The following is a 19,155-nucleotide window of genomic DNA, read 5'->3' on the forward strand; positions in this document are numbered from 1 at the left end:
TCCCTAACATTTCTGCATGTGTCCTGAGCTCCACTTCAGCCCAAGCTAAAGTCTCTAGATCATTACCAAGCAAGCACTGTACTGGTAGGTCTGCACTTACCACAACCTTCTTAAGGTCAGTTACCCCTCCCCAGGAGAAGTTAACAACTGCCAGAGAATGGTCTGTTCTGACTTTGCTAGCATTGGTCACTTGGTACATTTCACCAAGTATAATCTGCCCTAGATCCACAAGATCTTTTGTCACCATTGTGACACTTGCTCCTGTGTCCCTGAATGCCAAAGCCTCTTTTCCATGTATTAAAGGCTGTTGTCTGTATTTGCCCAGATTACTGGAACTCACAAAGGGGGAAATATCCATGCCCCCATCACAGACTAGAACAGCCTGAGTTGGAACTCTGACTAGGCCAGAGTCCCTCTCAGAACCCAGGGTCAACCCTAGTACACCCTTATTCTGAACATTACCACCACCAATTGTAGCTGTACTAGGGGGAACAGTTGCCTTAGGGGTAATGGTGGCTGGAGTAGATTCTTTGGACTTGGTGCAGTCACTGGTCCAGTGAGTTTTCTGCTTACAGATTTTGCCCCACGGTTTCTTTTGGCCTTTTCCCTTGTTAGACTGTGAATCCCCACCTGAAGAAGATTTTTGGGGCCCTTGTGAAGACTTCTGGTCTTTACCTTTCTTCCCACCCTTGTCAGAGTTTTTAGGATCTTGCTTCTTGGGTTCACCACCTTGGTTCTGTACCTTCTGCCTCACCCTTGTTCTGACACACTTGTCTGCCTTCTTTCCCAATTCTTGGGGAGAGGTCAGATCAGAGTCTACCAGGTACTGGTGCAACAGCTGATTTTGAAAATTATTAAGGATCTGCTCCCTCATAATTGCATTGTCCAATCCTTGATAGTCATGCACTTTACTGCCAAGTAACCAACCTTCCAGAGCCTTAGTAGCACAATCTACAAAGTCTACCCAGTCCTGAGTCTGTGCCTTTTGGGTATCCCTGAACTTTAACCTCTATTGCTCAGGGGTTAGGCCAAACCCATCAATTAAGGCACTCTCAAGGCTGTTGTAATCATCTGCCTCCTCCTCTCTAACAGTGAGGAGCTTATCTCTACCTTTGTCTGCAAAGGAGAGCCATACGATTGCTGCCCACTGCTCCTGTGGGACCCTTTGAACTTTACAGGCCCTTTCCAGTGCAGTTATCCAATTGTGGATGTCATCCCCATTTTGGTAGAGAGGGACAATCTTATTCAGATTTCTATGGTCATAAGACCTCTCCCTATCTTGCTGTCACCATGGGACTCTAGTCCCACCTTTTTTCTAGCTCTGTAGAGCTCTAGAGCCTCCCTTTCTAGGGCTACCTGCTTTCTTCTGATTTCAAGCTGAGTTCCTCATACTTAAGCAGTCTCTCCCTTCTCTCCTGAGAGGTTTCCCTCCTATGAGAGGAGATTGAGGTCCCTACAGATGAGTTAGAAGGGTTAGACTCACTGGAGGAAGATCTAGACCTTCTAGGCCCACCACCAACTCTCCCAGGAGGGACAAAGAGGGGTCCATTTTGGTCCTCTATCACTTTCTAGGGGAATTGGATTTTCAAGGTCCAGATCATTGTTATATGCCTGGCCAGCCTCAGAGGTCAGATCATGGGGAGTTACACCCCTAGGCCTTTCCTCATGTGCTGTCCCACCCACTCTGCCTAACCCTTCAGATCCTAAAGATCTGCTAAGTTCATCCAGCCTGAGTACCTTTATGACATGCTGGGTGGTTGGACTTTTGCCTGTTTTCAGTTTCCTAGCTGTACATAATGCTCTCAGTTCCATGAATGGGAGGCTATCATACTGGGAATCGTGAAGCCCATTGGCTTCTGGCAAGGACCTACTGGTTCCTGGCCTTGAACACATTACTAGTATGGTGTGGTGTATTGTACTACCTACTCTAGTTTGGCCTACTAAACTCTCTTGAGTTGTAGAAAGGGTGTGTTAGCCCTTAACACACAACTCTAAGTTCAGTAGAACTTAATGTATTCTAAAGCTTGTATTATATGTACCTAGGGTACATTTAGTGGTTTTCAGTTAGTCACTCAATTCAGATTATCTGGTAAAACAATAGCAAGCTGGAATCCCACACGCTGCACACCAATGTGAGAAGTTGGCCTGTTATATGCTGTCCACTAGTTATAGTGAGCACCTTGTATCAGTCCAAACAACCCCTTATTGGTTATAGGTAAAAGACAACCTTTATTGAAAGCTGTCCTAGTGTTAGCTATGGAGAGCAGCTTTCAGGCTAAGTCTTGAAGGAATGTAAAGCAGCTTGTTTTACCAGTCTATAATCTCTTGAGCTCCTAAATGAAAGATATCCACACCAGGTATATTTATATAAAATATATGTATTTATTGCTATACACACCCTTCTAGTCTCTTTATGAGACGAGAGGTCAAAACACATAAGTTACACTTCATTAATCACAGTAAAATAGCACAAATACAAGTCAGGCCCTAGTGGCGAGCCAAACCATATACTAAAATAGTGGTATAAGAACCACGACTTAACTAGACACAAGGCCAAGAGCCTGTAGAATCACTGGGACCCCAAGGAACCACCCAAGGTAGTGACACAGGGGACCCACGGGGGCCGTGTGCAGTGTGTGAACACAGCCGCGAGCTCCCGTTAGCTTCTATGGGGAAAGTCGCTGTTAGATTTTTAAAGATTAGGGACACTTAGAAATGAGTCAGGACCAAACCCTTTTGGATTTAGGAAGTTCTAGGGCTAACACCCACGGGAGCACTGGAGTACTCATGTTACCTCATTCAGGGAAGCCAGGTGCATAGGTGTCTTTTGGTGTCGGGTCGCGTCGTCGATTTCAATGGGAGCTGGCGAAGAAGTGCTGCTGCCGTGAATATGCGAAGTGTCCGAAGAGATTCAAGCCTGGATCGAAGATGAGAAAAACCTGAAAGCAGAGAGGACAGAGTCTGGGTCACTAGCCAGTGACCAGGACGGCTATGGACAGATGCCCCCTGATGTCAGGTGATTTCAGGTGAAAGAGGTGAAGCTTAACTCTTCAGCCATGAGGACCAGGAGGCGTCGAGGATGACCAGGAGCTGGATTCGAGCTGTCCCATGAAGGATGTTGAGTGCTGCAGTGTTGGTGCCCGGATGGAACACAACAAGCCTTGGCAACAGCAACCCGAGCAGAGACAAGAAAGATGCTTCGGTGCAGACCAGCAAGGTCTGAGGGACTCAACCCTTGGTAGGGAGTCGGGGCACATCTGGAGCAACCAGGGAAGCCCAAGGAAATTCAAAGTTACCCCCTCAGGGACACACCAGTCAACGGACCAGGGATCGCGAAGGGACCTCGAGACGAAAAACAAAATGGCGGCCCACGGGTCACTCGGAATGACCAGGCCGACAATCTTCGGTGGATTCAGTGCTCGAGGTGGGGGCTACAAGTCAGCCCAAGCACGACTTTAGGAGACGTCGAGAAGTCAATGCACTTGCAAATGTGCACAGTGGCCAGGAGTTCCGGTTCCACGCTACTCACGAGGGCTGTGGGTCTCAGCTTTGCTGGGAAGTCGGGTTGGCCTCTGCGATGTCTGGAAATCCTCTTCCTGGGCTGAAAATACTTCGGAGTCCGGAGGGAGCTTCGGAAATGCAGACCAGCAAATTGCTTCATTGGTGCCTGTCAAGCAGGAGAGTCACTCCTTGACCCCAAGGGAGATTTCTTCAGTCCTCTGGCAGAGTGTCGAAGGTCCAGGATTTGGCTTCAGAGTTTCGTCCAGGGTAATCTAAAGTTCTGGTTACAGAGGTTCCTTACTTATACCTAAGGAAGGGGTTGGACTAGCTCTGGGGACCCACCTATGGGAGGGTTTGGAAAGAGGGGTGGCTACACCCATTTCCTTTGTCCAGTTTCGTGCCAAAGCAGGGGCTGGAAGCCCCTGAACCGGTCTGAGCTTGACTATGCATAGGGACACCAAATGGGCCCCCGGTGCAGGACTTCAAAGCACTCAGTGAGTGCTCCCATGCAGCCCCAATACACATAACCCTGTCTGTGAGGTGGTTACACCTCCCTGTGACAGGAAACCTATTGTCCAGGCCTCCCCTGCTGGAGTTTCAGTCAGCAGTAGGAGGCCAGAGTTGTGTATGTGGCTGCAGCATCCATTTTGTGATGCCAGGGCTCTATTAAGTTTCTACTGGGCATACCAGTGCTGCCATTTCTCTCTCTCTAGAAGGGTGGGATCATACTCCCAAACCAGTTACTGGTGTGTGGGTATGATTCCAAGGTGTTTGACACCAAACACGAAATGTTTCCGTGCAGCCATTCCAAAGTTAGCATTTACCGTTTGGTTATAATGTACTTAAGAGTATATGGTCAGGCTGCACTGCAAACAGCATCAGAGAAGGGTCTACGAATGCTGCAGCGGGGCTCTGCTCATGCAGGGGCACCCTCTCACATAAGAACCAAGCACTCTGCATTCAGGATTGATAAGGCCTGCCATGAGTGACTTATAGGTTTATATGTGTGTATTTTATGAGAAGTTGGCCTGGTATATGCTGTTCACTAATTAAAGTGGACACCTTGCACCAGTACAATTCGACTCTTATGGTGGTAGGTTTAAGACAAACTTTTAAAGAAAGCTATCCTAGTGGTAGCTGTGGAGAGCAGCCTTCAGGCTAAGTCTTTAGAGGAATGTAAAGCAGCTTGTTTTACCTTATAATCTCTTGAATTACTAAATGAAAGGACACCACACAGGTATATATATCAAATATATATGTATTTATTACTAACAACTCTCTACTAATCTCTTTATGAGATTAGAAGTCAGGAACATATGCACAAATCAACATTTCACAATAAGTTAAGCACAAATATGACTGGGGCCCTAGGGGCGTACCAGACCATATACTAAAAAAGAGACTTAGAGATAACGACTTGCGAGGGGACAAGGCCTAGGGCCTTCAGAAGCACTGGGGCCTCATGAAACCACCCAAGGCAGATAGGTAAAGGACCCACGGGAGACGCATGCAGTGTGAGAACACAGCCGCGAATCCCTATTGACTTCAATGAAGCAAGTCACGATTTGAAATTTAGAGTTTAAGGATACTTCGGGAGAGTCTACAAGCAAGTCACTTACAGGGTAAGTAGTTCTAGAGCCAACACCCACAGGAGCACCGTAGTGCTGGAGTTACCTCACCCAGGGAAGCCGGGTGCATAGGTGTCTTTTGGTGTCGGGTCGCGGCGTCGTTTTCAATGGGAGCCAAAGAAGACTTGCTGCTTGTGAAGACAGGAGAAGTGTCCGGTGGAATCCAAGGCTGGATTCAGAAGAAGGAAGACCTGAAAGCAGAGGCGACAGTGTTCAAAGTCACTTGGCAGTGACCCGGGGCAAGGAAGATGGATGCCCACAGTCGTCGGATGTTTTCAGGTGATCCACAGGTGTCTTGACTCTTCAGCCATGAGGTCAAGGAGGCGTCAACGACAACCAGGAGCTGGATTCAGTGTGTTCCACGAAGTCTGCAGCTTACTGCGGTGTCGACGACCAGATTGGAGCCAACAAGCCTTGGTAACAGCAAGTCTCGTGGAAAGGACAAAAAGTCAGCGGTGCAGACCAGCAAGATCTGAGGTACTCACCCAGCAAGGGTAAGTCAGGGCAGGCCTGGAGCAACCAGGGGAGCCCTTTGGAACTGTAGAAAAGTCTTCCAGGGACCCACAAGCTGATAGGCAAGCAATCGCGAATACGCCTTGGGAGGATTCACTCAACAGGGGCCCACGGTCACTCGGGACAGGGTAGGCCTCTGATCTTTGGAGGGATTCCTACTAGAGGCTTGGGCCACATGTGGCCCAAAGAACAGGTTCGTAGAACATTGTGAAAGGGTTGCACTCGAAAATAGTGCACAGTACCCAGGGATTGCGGTTCCTTGTCACTCGTGGGGTCCACTTGCCTCAGCGTCGCTGGGGACTCACGATGGCCTTCGAGAAGTCAGGAAATCCTCTTCCTGGGCTGCAGGGACTTCGGACTCCGGCGGGAGCGGGAACGTTTGCGACCGTTGATTACAAGGATTGGTGCCTGCCAAGCAGGGGAGTCACTCCTTGACTCCAAGGGAGATTCTTCTGTCTTCCAGAGGTAGTGGAACGTCGAAGGTCAAGGATTCTTCTTCAGAGCGTCGTCCAGGGATATCTAGTTTGCAATGGAAAGGGTTCCCTAACTTATACTAGAAGGAAAGGAGGGACTAGCTCTATGACCCCAACTATGGGAGGGTTAGGGGAGTGGGTGGCTACACCCACTTCCCTTTGTCCAGTTTCACGCCAGAGCAGGGGCAGGTAGCCCCTGAGCCGGTTTAAAGTGGTGTATTGAAAGAGGAGCCTACTGCTCCCCCAGTGCAGGCCTTCAAAGCACTCTAGGAGTGCACCCACCCAGCCCCAATACACAAACCCTGTCTGGGAGATGGTCACACCTCCCTGTGACAGGATAACTATTGTTGGGCCTCCTCCACTGCGAGTTTCGGTCATCAGCAGGAGGGCAGCCCAGTGTCTGTGACTGGTGGCATCCATTTTGTGATTCTACCGCGTTTCCACAGTAGGTACATGTCTATCCCTCTAGAAGGGTGGAATCATACTCCCACACCAGTTACTGGTGTGGAACTGGTGTGGGGGTATGATTCCAAAGCGTTTTTACACCAAACACAACATGTTTTGATGCAGCCATTCCAAAGTTAGCATTACCGCGAGGTTAAAATGCACTTAAGAGTATATGGCTTGACCGCATTCACAAACAGCCCCAGAGAATAGACTCTAAGAGCTGCAGAGGGGCCCTGCTCAGGCAGAGGCACCCCCTTACATGGAAACCAAGCACCCTGCCCTCAGGATTGATAGGGCCTGCCTTAGGGGTGACTGATAGGTTTAAATGTGTGTGCAGGGAGAGATATAGTGAACCTATATCTCAGTGAGGAGTGCTAGCACCGCCTCACCCAGGCTGCAGTATCAGGCCTGTGGTGTCAGATTTAGTCTGCTTCCCAGGGGTGGCATAATACATGCTTCAGTCCCTGGTAGGCCTGTGAAGTACCTATGCCCTTGGTACCTAAGGTACCATATACTAGGGACTCATAAGGTACCACAGTATCCAATCTCTAGTGCACCTAATATGCACTCCAAGTTGTTTAGAGAGAACAGAGAGCAGGGACCCAGCCAGACTATAGCCAGTGTGGTACTTTGAAATTTGGGACCGCGCAGGAGGCAGGGCCCTACCCCTGTCTATTCCGGTATTAGCGAACCGCGAATGGTCAATGCGGTATGCACAAGTGCTTTGTGTAAGGTTTTAGCTATGAATGCACTGTGTATACGATATTATACATTGACTTCGTGGGTTCCATCTTAGAGCGGTGGCCATCTTATGGTTGCCCTCACATAGGCTACACATTACAAACGAGTACGGGCCTTTAGAACACATGTACTTTCTGTTTGACTTCTCTGTGACCTGTGAAGCTTGGCTCCGCTGCCCCAGGTCAGTCCGGTCTCACGAGCTCCCCGTCCTACGGCCACCTGCGATTAGCATCAGGGTTTGACACACCATAAAGCCTTTTCAGCCTACACAAGCCTCCGGCTAATCTCTTTCACACCTGACTCTTCCTGCTTTATGGCTTGTTTTCCAAACAGGAGATGCCCATGTTTATTGGGGCCTGTTGATATCTGATGTGGGATCTGAGCCTCGCTGGGTAAATAATTGTGGGCTGGCTAAACTGGAATGTGGGATGGTCATCATGACTCTCCCTTTTCGTTTGTAATAGATACATGTAAATGACCATACCATAAAACAAGGACTGTGTGCCTGAAGCATGATATTTTGTATTTAGGGAGAAGCCCGTTTCTGTAACTTTAAGCAGTCTCCTGAGAACATACATTGTGCTGTACTTCTCGGACACCTGTAATTGGTCTGCAGCCAATAAATCGATCTTTGACTTCACCCAGAAGACTCTGTGTTTCTGTAGGTCTGAAACAGGAAGAACCCGAAGTCTTAGGGTGTGTTCCCCTGCACCACTGGGCTTAAAATTCCCAGTACTTCAGTTGGCACCCAACGTGGGGCGATTTCAGCGGTACCAGTCCAAGCCAGAGGTTCGTGAGGAGTTTCGTGTGGAAATTCTGGAGGAAGGCCGCCACTTCATCGACCCCTGCATGTCGACGTGGTCCGAAAGTCTTTTCTGCGAGGTTCTCCACGTCCCGACGGCTACGAAGGACTGCTGCCCTGATTAATCGCCCTGTTTTGGAACCTTGACGATTTTGGTAGAGCGAAACAATCGAGAGAGTCTTCTGGTGACGCCATCGATCATCGATATTCAGTTAAGTATAAGTGGAGCGTCTCCCAGTTTGTTTGGTATCCTTCGGGATTTTTGGTATCCTTCGGGATCGCTTTGATTTGGAGCTTGCAAGCGCCAAAGCCAGAGGACTCGTGTATTCACGAGACTATCGTAATCGATAATCCTTTGAAGTTTGAAACTAGACTAGTGAGCAAAGATGCCTTGTTCTAGTGTATTTGGTAATTGGTTTTGTTTGAGTTGTAGAAGGGATTTCCAGTTAGAGGATTCATGTCCGGTTCCTCCAATTGGAACTCCAACTTATGAGCTTTATGTGAAACATGGCGTGGGCCCCATTGCATATAATGAAGTATGGATCCGATACACCAGAAAGGACAGTGTTTTAAAATGGCCCCAAAATGGTAGTTTCGATACAGATATCTTAGATAATTTGGAAGTGAAATTGTTTAAGAAGAAAGCCCGGCCGGCGATGTTTGACTCTTTCCGCCTATGGCGAAAGGAAGCCAAACAGAAGGAAATTAAGCTAGCGAAAAGGAATAAGAGAGAAAGAGGTATGTCAGTGATGCAAGCAGCTGTGCAATTTAAAGATAATGAGGAGGAACAAATGAATGAACAGTTACATAGACAGCGCAAACTAGGGATCGATAAATGTTACCCTGTTTTGTCACCCCTTGTGCAACATGAAGCAAAAGAGAATGAGAAAGATTCCCTAATGTCCCATTTGCTAAGTTCGCCACCCCCGTATGCGCAAAATGCACCAGCGCCTCCACAGCTTGTAAATGTGCAGCCTCCAGTAAATATGCCGCAAGCCTTCCCACAGCCGCCAGCTCCTCCTCAGCTGGCTCCTATCCCTGTAGTACAGCCCTCTCAAGGGCCGCCAGTTGTGTTACCTATTGCCCCTGCGCTTCCTGCGACTAGCACATCAGCTGCCTCCCCTGGCGCTCTTTCTTACACTACCCAGGTACCTGTATCTGAATGCACTTTTCTTCCCTCTGTCTATCCCCCCGTTTTCGCCTCAACTTCTCCTTCAGCACGACAACGACTAGCTAATGTAGTTACTAGTTTAATGTCGCCTCTCTTTGGGTCATCTAGTGTGACTCCTGGTTTACAACGTAAGCAATTGCGTAGTCAGCTGCCTGGTCCTGACGAGAAAGAGGTGTTAGATCATCTGGCGCGTAGGTGGATTGGTTTCCCTTCACTCTATAATGTGGAATCAGTTGTTAACGTTTTCCATCAATGGGACGCCCCAAAACAGCGGTATGTCTTTGACAAAATGTGTGAATTCCTCTGTGAGGAATTGGAGGATCATGGTTCAAACCCCAACCCGCAGGAATTGTGTCGAGTGCGGTTTGATTTTGAAACAGGTACAATCATGGGTCCCAATGTAGATAAAGCAGTTGCGACTTTACTGTCCTTCAGGAATGGTGATTGTCAGCAATCATTGTTCGAACAGGAATTCCCTGTGGGGAAAAAGGGAAAAGCGCGACAATACCCTATGAGAGAAGTCCCTCCGGTATGGAAGGAAGCTGTTGCGGCTGATGCCGCTAATGGTATTGCTGCTATGCCAGCTCATTTTCAGCGTGTTTGGGTACATGTCCCATGGAAGCATTCTGAGGTGTTAGCGCTTAAGCAGACATTGCCTGACCCCCGTAAAAACCCTACAGGATATTACAAGGAGTTATCACAAACTGCAGAATCGTGTGTCATGAATCTGGCTGACATAGATATGTTATTTGGGAATGTGGTTCCACAGCCTTTATGGGGATCCATTCGTAATGTAGATCACGCTGCAGAATTGGGTAACACATGGGATATTATCATTGCTGCAGACGCTGGACAAGTTGGTGGCGCGAAGCCTGACCCTTTGGTAGCAGAGCTCCCTGGTAGAATTATTACATACATGAAAACATTAATGCCCGCGATGCGCGTAAATTGGGATAAACTATCCGCATGTAAGCAGAAGAAAGATGAGACAGTGTCCGATTTCTTTACAAGGTTTGAAGAAACGTTTATCGACCACAGTGGTCAAGACATGAGCACTGAAGGTGGCCAACGGTTATTTGTTGACAAATTTGTGCAGAATCTACTTCCCGAGTTGTGTAAAAAATTAAAAGATTCAGAAAGTTCTTGGGCTGTTTCTTCTTCAGCGCAAATACTGGCTACTGCACAGTATTATGAAAATAGAGATAAAGATGAGAAGGATAGAACAGATAAGAAAACGAAAGAACTGAAAACAAAGGTCCTCTTGCAGCAGGCTTATCCGCCACGTGGAGGACAGAATAATTACAGGCAAACTCAAGGCATCTATCAGCAACCCCAACAATTTCAGAATAATCAGCAAATGAATGGGTATTATCAACCACGTATCCCTGTAGGTCCCAATCAATGTTCATATTGCAGAGAGGAAGGTCATTTCAAGTATAGTTGCCCTAAATCAATGCAGCGTAACAGTAATGCGTATGGCGCAAGAGGTAGAGGTGGTCAACAAGCTCCTAGAGGCAGAGGGGGTGGAAATGTTCCCCAGAACGCGCGTCCTCTTCCGCCTCAAAACACGATAAACAGCTTTGATCAGCAAGCCAACGCAACTGGTAATACAGCTCAGTACTACAATAATGATTATTATGCAGAAGACGACAATGTGGAAGGTAATGATTACTAGGACAGCCGTAGACAGAGAGAGGGTGTTGTTTCAGTGCCAGTGGATCAGAGCGGACCTTATGTTAAAGTAACTACAGCAAATGTAACGGAGCCCTTTCTGCTGGATACTGGTGCTGCAAAGAGTTCAATCATGCATTCAAAACTCCCTGGCGCGCCTTTGTCTGGCGAAATGAATGTTTCAGTAGGTTTTTCTGGTGCCCCAGTTAGGAACCCGATTTCTAGTCCTATGCCACTTTCTGTTTGACCTTGCGAGCTAAAAGCACCCCTCATCCTAACAACAGGTTGTGGTGAAAATCTGCTAGGATTAGATTTGTTAAAAAGATTGCATGCGACGCAATATTGTTCTCCTTCAGGAGTACAACTTACATTAGGTAAGAAAGTGATTTCCCCAATGTATTTGTCTAAGAATGCAATGCCACCTGAATTGTCATCCCTCCCGGATGTCCTTTGGGCTACTGGTCCCAATGATGTGGGTCTTTTGGAAATACCGCCATACGTGGTCACTTTAAAAGCCAATGTCACGTATTCCCCAGTACAAAATCTCCAATGAAGGTCAGAAAGCGTTGTTAGCAATTGTCAGCGATTTGATTAAAAAGGATGTAATTGAAGAAACAAGAGGCAACGTTTGCAATAGCCCGGTTTTACCTGTCTTAAAACGAACGGACCCTTCACAGCCACCTGTTTACAGATTTGTGATTGATCTCAGAGAGGTTAATAAGATTGTTGTGCCACAGTTTCCAGTTGCCCCTGATATAACTGCCTTGTTAACCATGATTCCAGCCTCCGCTGCATGGTTCTCAGTGATCGATCTGAAGAATGCTTTCTTTAGCATCCCAATTGCAGAAGAGAGCAGAGACATTTTTGGCTTTAGTTTAGGAGGTCGCAGCTTCCGCTTTAAACGCGCTCCACAGGGCTACTGTGAAAGACCATCAATATACAGTCAAGCTTTAAAAGCGCAGCTTGATGCACTTGTTTTGCCTAGTGGCGCTATCCATATTCAGTATGTTGACGATTTACTAATCGCCGCGGATACTGAAAAGATTTGTAAAGACGCTACATTGTCATTGTTGCGTCATTTGTCTGCCTTTCATTACAAAGTGTCCCTCTCAAAGATGCAATATTGTCGACAAGAAGTGACCTACTTAGGTCATCTCTTATCGAAGGAGGGAAGGAAACTGACCCCAGAGAGAATTCAAGCCATTGCACGATTAAGTGTGCCAAGAACACAGAGAGAAGTGCGTGCTTTCTTGGGCATTACTTCATACTGTAGGCACTGGATACCAAATTTCTCCTTGCTGGCAAAACCTTTGTTAGCATTAACATGTAAAGACACACCGAATCCTATTCCATGGTCTGAAGAGTGTCAGAAAAGTTTTTGGGAATTGCGCAATGCATTATGTTCAGCTCCTGTGTTGGGTACCCCCGACTACAGCAAGCCTTTTACATTGTATGTTCACGAAAAGAACGGTTTCGCATTATCAGTGTTGACACAGCCTTTTGGCGACAGACCGCGTCCAACCTTGGACCCGGTAGCTAGGGCATTGCCAAGTAGTCTGAGAGCTACAGCCGCCGCAGCTATGTCTATTCGACAGTCTGCTGGACTAGTGATGGATAATACATTGATTGTTATGGTTCCACATGCTGTGGACACATTGTTAAACAGGACCAAAACACAGCACTTAACTAGTGCGCGATTGTCTGGATATGAACTGACACTGTTGGCAAATCATATACACATAAAAAGATGCAACGCGTTGAATCCAGCTACATTATTACCAATCCCAGCAGACCTAGATGAGATTGAGCAACATGATTGTCTGTTCAGAACAGAAGAAGAGACGAAAGGGAGAATAGATCTTAAAGATACTCCCCTGACTGAGTGTGATGGTACCTTATGGGTTGATGGTTCGTGCTTTAAGCTTCCGAATGGTGATACGACTGCTGCATATGCCATCACGACTTTGCACACGATTGTTGAAACTGCACGTGTGCCACAAAATTCGGCTCAAGCAGCAGAATTGATTGCCCTTACGAGAGCATGCGTGTTGTCTGAAGGAATGAAAGTGAACATATATACGGATAGCCAGTACGCCTTTGGCGTGGCTCATAGTTTTGGGCGATTGTGGAAAGAACGTGGGTTCCTGACTTCGCATGGAGCTAAGATTCAGAATGGCAAGTTGGTGAATGATCTCCTTGAGTCACTGACCCTACCGTTACAAGTTGCGATTATGAAATGCAGTGCGCACAAGAAAGTCACTGATGATGTTGGTCGTGGTAATGCATTCGCTGATGAAATCGCGAAAGAAACAGCAAAAGATGTAAGAACTCGAATGTATGTTGCAGGCCCTGCAAGATGGATTGGTGATGTTGGAATGTGTGAAAACACAATAGAGAGTGTGAAGTCCCTTCAAGCTGAAGCCACAGAGAAAGAGTTGAGCAAGTGGAGACGGGTAAATTGGATGAGAATGGTTGTTGGATTGATTTATCAGAACATCGGCGATGGTTGTTTCCTGATGCATATGTGCTTCCAGTAGTTACTATGGCACATGGAATGGCACATATCAGTATGAAAGGAATCTGTAAGTTGTTGGCTCCAGTATGGCAGAATGCTGGAATTCCCAAATGTGCAGAGAATGTGGTCAAGAATTGTATGGTATGTTTGAAGTACAACCCTGGTAGAGGAACCCCAACTCCAGCTGGTCATTTTGCACCTCCATCATATCCATTTGAGGTTTTGCAGCTAGATTTTATCCACATGGAAAGGTGCAACAACCTGAAATATGTATTGGTTGTTGTTTGCGCTTTTTCAAAATGGATAGAAGCATATCCCCTAAAAGACAACACTGCTCTATCCACAGCCAAAGCCCTTGTGAAGGAATTTTTCCCTAGGTTTGGAATGCCAAGAATGGTGTGGAGTGATAATGGGAGTGAATTTGTGGGTCGAGTGATGAAGAATGTGTGTGAGGGGTTAGGGATAAAGCAAAAGTTCCACGCTGCAAATCACCCCCAATCAGCTGGATTAGTAGAGCGCTACAATGGCGCTCTAAAACTCAAACTGGCCAAAATCCAGGCGAGCTCCGGTCTTAAATGGCCTGACGCTCTGCCTCTAGCACTCCTGTCCACCAGAATGACCGTACACTCACGAGTGGGACTTAGCCCATACGAGGTTATTTTTGGCCGCCCGGCCAATGTATGGGGTGTGCCAAGACCGACGAAATTCAGTGAAATCGAACATCCAGTACTGCTTGATTATTTGTACGAATTGACGGCTAAATTGCGTGTTTTACACCAACAGGTGCATGATACTCTCCCCCAGGCCTCTGAAGCTCCAGGACACCCTATCGACCCTGGCACGTGGGTTCTGATGAAGAATTTCCAGCGGAAGAGCAATGATGAGCCCCGTTGGATTGGCCCTCACCTCGTACTTCTGTCTACAAGATCAGCTGTTCGAGTAAAGGGGAAAAAGAATTGGATTCACGGCGCCCACATCAAAAGGATCCCTTTGCCTCTGCCGAATGACCAGTGGGTCCAGGAGGGTATCGCTGACTCTGAAACAGACACAGTACCTCGTTTTGTGCCGTTCAGTGACGCACGCGTAAGAGGCACAGCTTCAGCACGAGAAAGTGACGATATTTTACAAGAAGCTGTGCCACCGTCAATTCGATTGGACACCACAGAGCCTGAACTCTTGTTTCAAGATCAGACAGTACCTGGCCGTTTCCACTACAATCTGAGACCAAGGCCTATGGACAAATAAAGATTCCCCTGCCTTTTTGTTTTTGATATTATAGCTCTCCCATCTGAAGGACTATCTTGATTTTTGTTTTTCGAACCACCATCCGGGTTCAGCCGCAGGGTCGCGGTGCCAAGATTTTGGGGTACAGGCCGAAGACGTTAGGTCAACGGTTCTGGTTGGTCTAGGGCGTTCCCTGGACTGACAGGTGTACTCCTTAGCAGAAGATACTCACCCGCCGCGAGCGGCACAATTAGAGGATGGAGTTTTTTAAGATGGAGAGACCCGCTGAGGAAATGAACTTTAAAGCAAAAATATGTAAAATAATGAAGAGCAAACGCTTTGTATTTTTATGTTTGTTTATATTATGTAGTATGATTATGTTTTCTGTAGGATTTGTATTCTTCTCCTCTCAAGAGCCCATTGCACCCACTGAACAGCCTATACCTCCTCCTACTGTCTCCTCACACTCTTTTCACCCTCTGCCTGAACACGAACAAGCTAGACGATCAGAGTTTGTAAACAACTCGTTTATTCAGCTCCTGCACCAGCACCAACTAGTCATGAATACAACCAATTGTTGGGTGTGTGGTTTAATGCCACATACCATTAATAAGGGTATTCCTTATCTAGTGCTGCCATTTAGTTACAATGGATCGTCATGGGCATTCCAGACCATGTTTCTCTTTGCTCTAGATGCCTACTCCCCGCGACAACCGCGTTCCATCAGACCTAGCACAAATAATAAGGCTTTAATGAAAGGAGTTGCCGATATGAGCAGAGATATCGACGCATACTCATCTATTCCCAAGGATGAATTGAGAGCTTATGTAGGGTGGAACGCGACGGGGTATAGTATTAGTCTGGGTGAAAGACAGCGAAAAATTTCATCCCCAATCTGGGTCGTACCCCACATAGGTCGGTTCTGTTTACAAGGTAGTGGTCAGAATCCGAGAGCTCAACTGGGGAAAAGTGACTGTACTGAAACGTACACTTTTCCATCACAGTTTTCCCCTGCGTTTTTGGCTGACAAGGGTACATATTTTGTCTGCAATGACCGAGCATATACATGGTTGCCCCCTGATTTCTCGGGCACATGTTATATTGCAAATCTGCTACCGCCAACATTTACTGCCGCTTCTGACTATCACAAGACCAGAGTTGTAAGAGGCGTGATTAGTAAGGAGGATACTGCCGGTCAGGAAGCGGGAGACTTCTTTTTGGGTTTCCTGCCGTTTTGGGGACCTATGGTTAATAGTAGGAACCTGAGACAACTGACTCGTGTGGTTGAATCCACTGTTAATGTTACGGCTGGTGCCCTTGGTAATTTGACAGTTGAGCTCCAAGCGGATCGCCTCATGACTTTGCAGAACCGCATGGTTCTAGAAGTCATACTTGCAGACCGCGGTGGGGTATGTAAGGTTATCCAATCTACCTGTTGCATTTTCATACCAGATAACGCTCCAACAGTTTATCAAGCCATCTCCAAACTGCATTAAATATCTGAATCCATACATGTGGATAAAGGAGATTGGTCACTGCTGGGGTGGTTCTGGGAACTGATATCTGCCTGGGGTTGGAAAGTTCTGATGGTCATTGGAATGATCTTAGCCATTCTTTTCCTGTTCTGTCTGTGCATACAGTGTGCTCCTGCGATATGTGGCCTCTGTGCTACATTATGTGTAAGGAAACCTGTATCGAGGAACGAGCTAAGTAATAGGATGATGCTACAGCAACATCTCCATGACTTCGTGAATATTGACCTAGACTCGGATTGATGTGAGTATAGTTATTGCCTATGTAAGGGCAAAAGGAGGGTCTGTGGTACTTTGAAATTTGGGACCGCGCAGGAGGCAGGGCCCTACCCCTGTCTATTCCGGTATTAGCGAACCGCGAATGGTCAATGCGGTATGCACAAGTGCTTTGTGTAACGTTTTAGCTATGAATACACTGTGTATACGATATTATACATTGACTTCGTGGGTTCCATCTTAGAGCGGTGGCCATCTTATGGTTGCCCTCACATCGGCTACACATTACAAACGAGTACGGGCCTTTAGAACACATGTACTTTCTGTTTGACTTCTCTGTGACCTGTGCAGCTTGGCTCCGCTGCCTCAGGTCAGTCCGGTCTCACGAGCTCCCCGTCCTACGGCCACCTGCGATTAGCATCAGGGTTTGACACACCATAAAGCCTTTTCATCCTACACAAGCCTCCGGCTAATCTCTTTCACACCTGACTCTTCCTGCTTTATGGCTTGTTTTCCAAACAGGAGATGCCCGTGTTTATTGGGGCCTGTTGATATCTGATGTGGGATCTGAGCCTCGCTGGGTAAATAATTGTGGGCTGGCTAAACTGGAATGTGGGATGGTCATCATGACTCTGCCTTTTCGTTTGTAATAGATACATGTAAATGACCATACCATAAAACAAGGAATGTGTGCCTGAAGCATGATATTTTGTATTTAAGGAGAAGCCCGTTTCTGTAACTTTAAGCAGTCTCCTGAGATCATACATTGTGCTGTACTTCTCAGACACCTGTAATTGGTCTGCAGCCAATAAATCGATCTTTGACTTCACCCAGAAGACTCTGTGTTTCTGTAGGTCTGAAACAGGAAGAACCCGAAGTCTTAGGGTGTGTTCCCCTGCACCGCTGGGCTTAAAATTCCCAGTACTTCACCAGAAAACAGTGTAAACATCAGAAAAAAAGTGGGGGCAACATAAGAGGCAGATCCTACTCTCCTACAACATGTTTTGAATATCACAAAGTCAAACGCATTCCACGAGGTCTGAGGATTGCCCTGAAACCAATGCTTTTCAAATTCAATAAGAATTTCATGGCTAGATGATACGCTATACTCAATAAATGCTCTTTGGATCTCATCCTCTTAATCATTGAAGAGCTATCAGTTCTACTCACTGAACTTTCAAATGATATAAACAAACTTAAAACAGACATCATCGAACGCATGGAACAGGAGGATTGGGAAAAGGTTCTAGAAGACATCAATGACAGACTTGACACCCATGCCAGAGAAGTCCATGAACGGAAGATTCGGAAATGTAAACGCCACACTATTGACTATAAATTAGATGAAGTTTACTCTTGGGCAGAAACTTATGCGCAAAATCGCTTTTTCAAAAAACCCGGCCCCACTTCATCAGAAGAAAGCGTTGTTAATGATCAAGAAATGTCACTACAACGTCCTCCGGTTCATACTACCACTTAACCCACCAGGAGCAAGACCACATTGGAAGCTACCACTGCTATGCCACAACCATCTTTTTTGGCCGAGGGACATTCCTCAAACCTCCTACCAGATACAAACATCAGACTACCAGACAACGCATCCGCAGGGGAAAAATAAAAAAGCCCATTAGAGACGGGCAGGCCACAGAGACACCCGAAGAAACCAATTCTCTAGTGATGAATATTTCAAAGAGGAAATTAAGCTTGGAAGAAACAAGAGTACTGAATAAAGGAACCTCATTTGTTCCAGCTTATACTTCCAACCAACTTGAGACTGAAATATCCTTATTTAAATTCATGCGTAAACTCAGATTGAAATGGTTCTTTTTTGTCAACACCACCACTGAGGCACTTGAGAAACCCATAGAACACTTTCGTCCTAAAAGCAAATTCATGTCACCTTGTCACATAAGCCTTTAGATAGTTTTGAACTTCTGGTCAAAAAGGACCTGAAAAACATCAAATACATAAAACCTAAACACACGAATTTGTCCAAAAAGGAATTACGTATTCTTCACAACTTAAGACAAGACCAAACCATTATATTTCAACCCGCCGACAAAGGGGGGAGCTCTGGTCATCCTCGACACGGAATTTTATGAGCATAGTGTCGACATTCACGTAAATGACAAGGACACGTACATCAGGTTGGACATGGACCCCACCAGAGAACTTTTGGTCCCACTCAGGACGATCCTGCAGAGAAGCATGGACAATGGCATAATCACGGAGAATACCCGGAAATTTCTACTAGTTGACACACCCAGAATACCGCACATATATATGTTGCCGAAGGTACATAAACATGCCACTAGTCCACCATTTAGACCAATAGTAGCAGGATGCGGATCGATACATCAACCAATTGGACAATTTCTTGATTATCACTTACAACCACTGGTACAATCATAGGAAACTTATGTTAAAGACACTACAGACTGTCTTGTGAAATTAGAAACCATACGCCACCTGATCACTGAAGATGTTCTATTATGCACTATAGATGTAGTTGCCTTATACACATCTATTGCTCACAACGAAGGACTCAAGGCCGTGGAGTGGAGACTATTACAATCAGCCATTGCACAAGACACAGGCACTTTTCTATTGGATTTACTACATTTTTCACTATATCACAGTTATTTTTGCTGGAAGGACTCTTTCTATTTACAGACGACAGGCACATCCATGGGCTTTCCGGGAGCACCATCGTACGCCAAT

Source organism: Triturus cristatus, chromosome 7 (genome assembly GCF_964204655.1).
Source record: "Triturus cristatus chromosome 7, aTriCri1.1, whole genome shotgun sequence".
NCBI classification, from domain to species: Eukaryota; Metazoa; Chordata; class Amphibia; order Caudata; family Salamandridae; genus Triturus; species Triturus cristatus.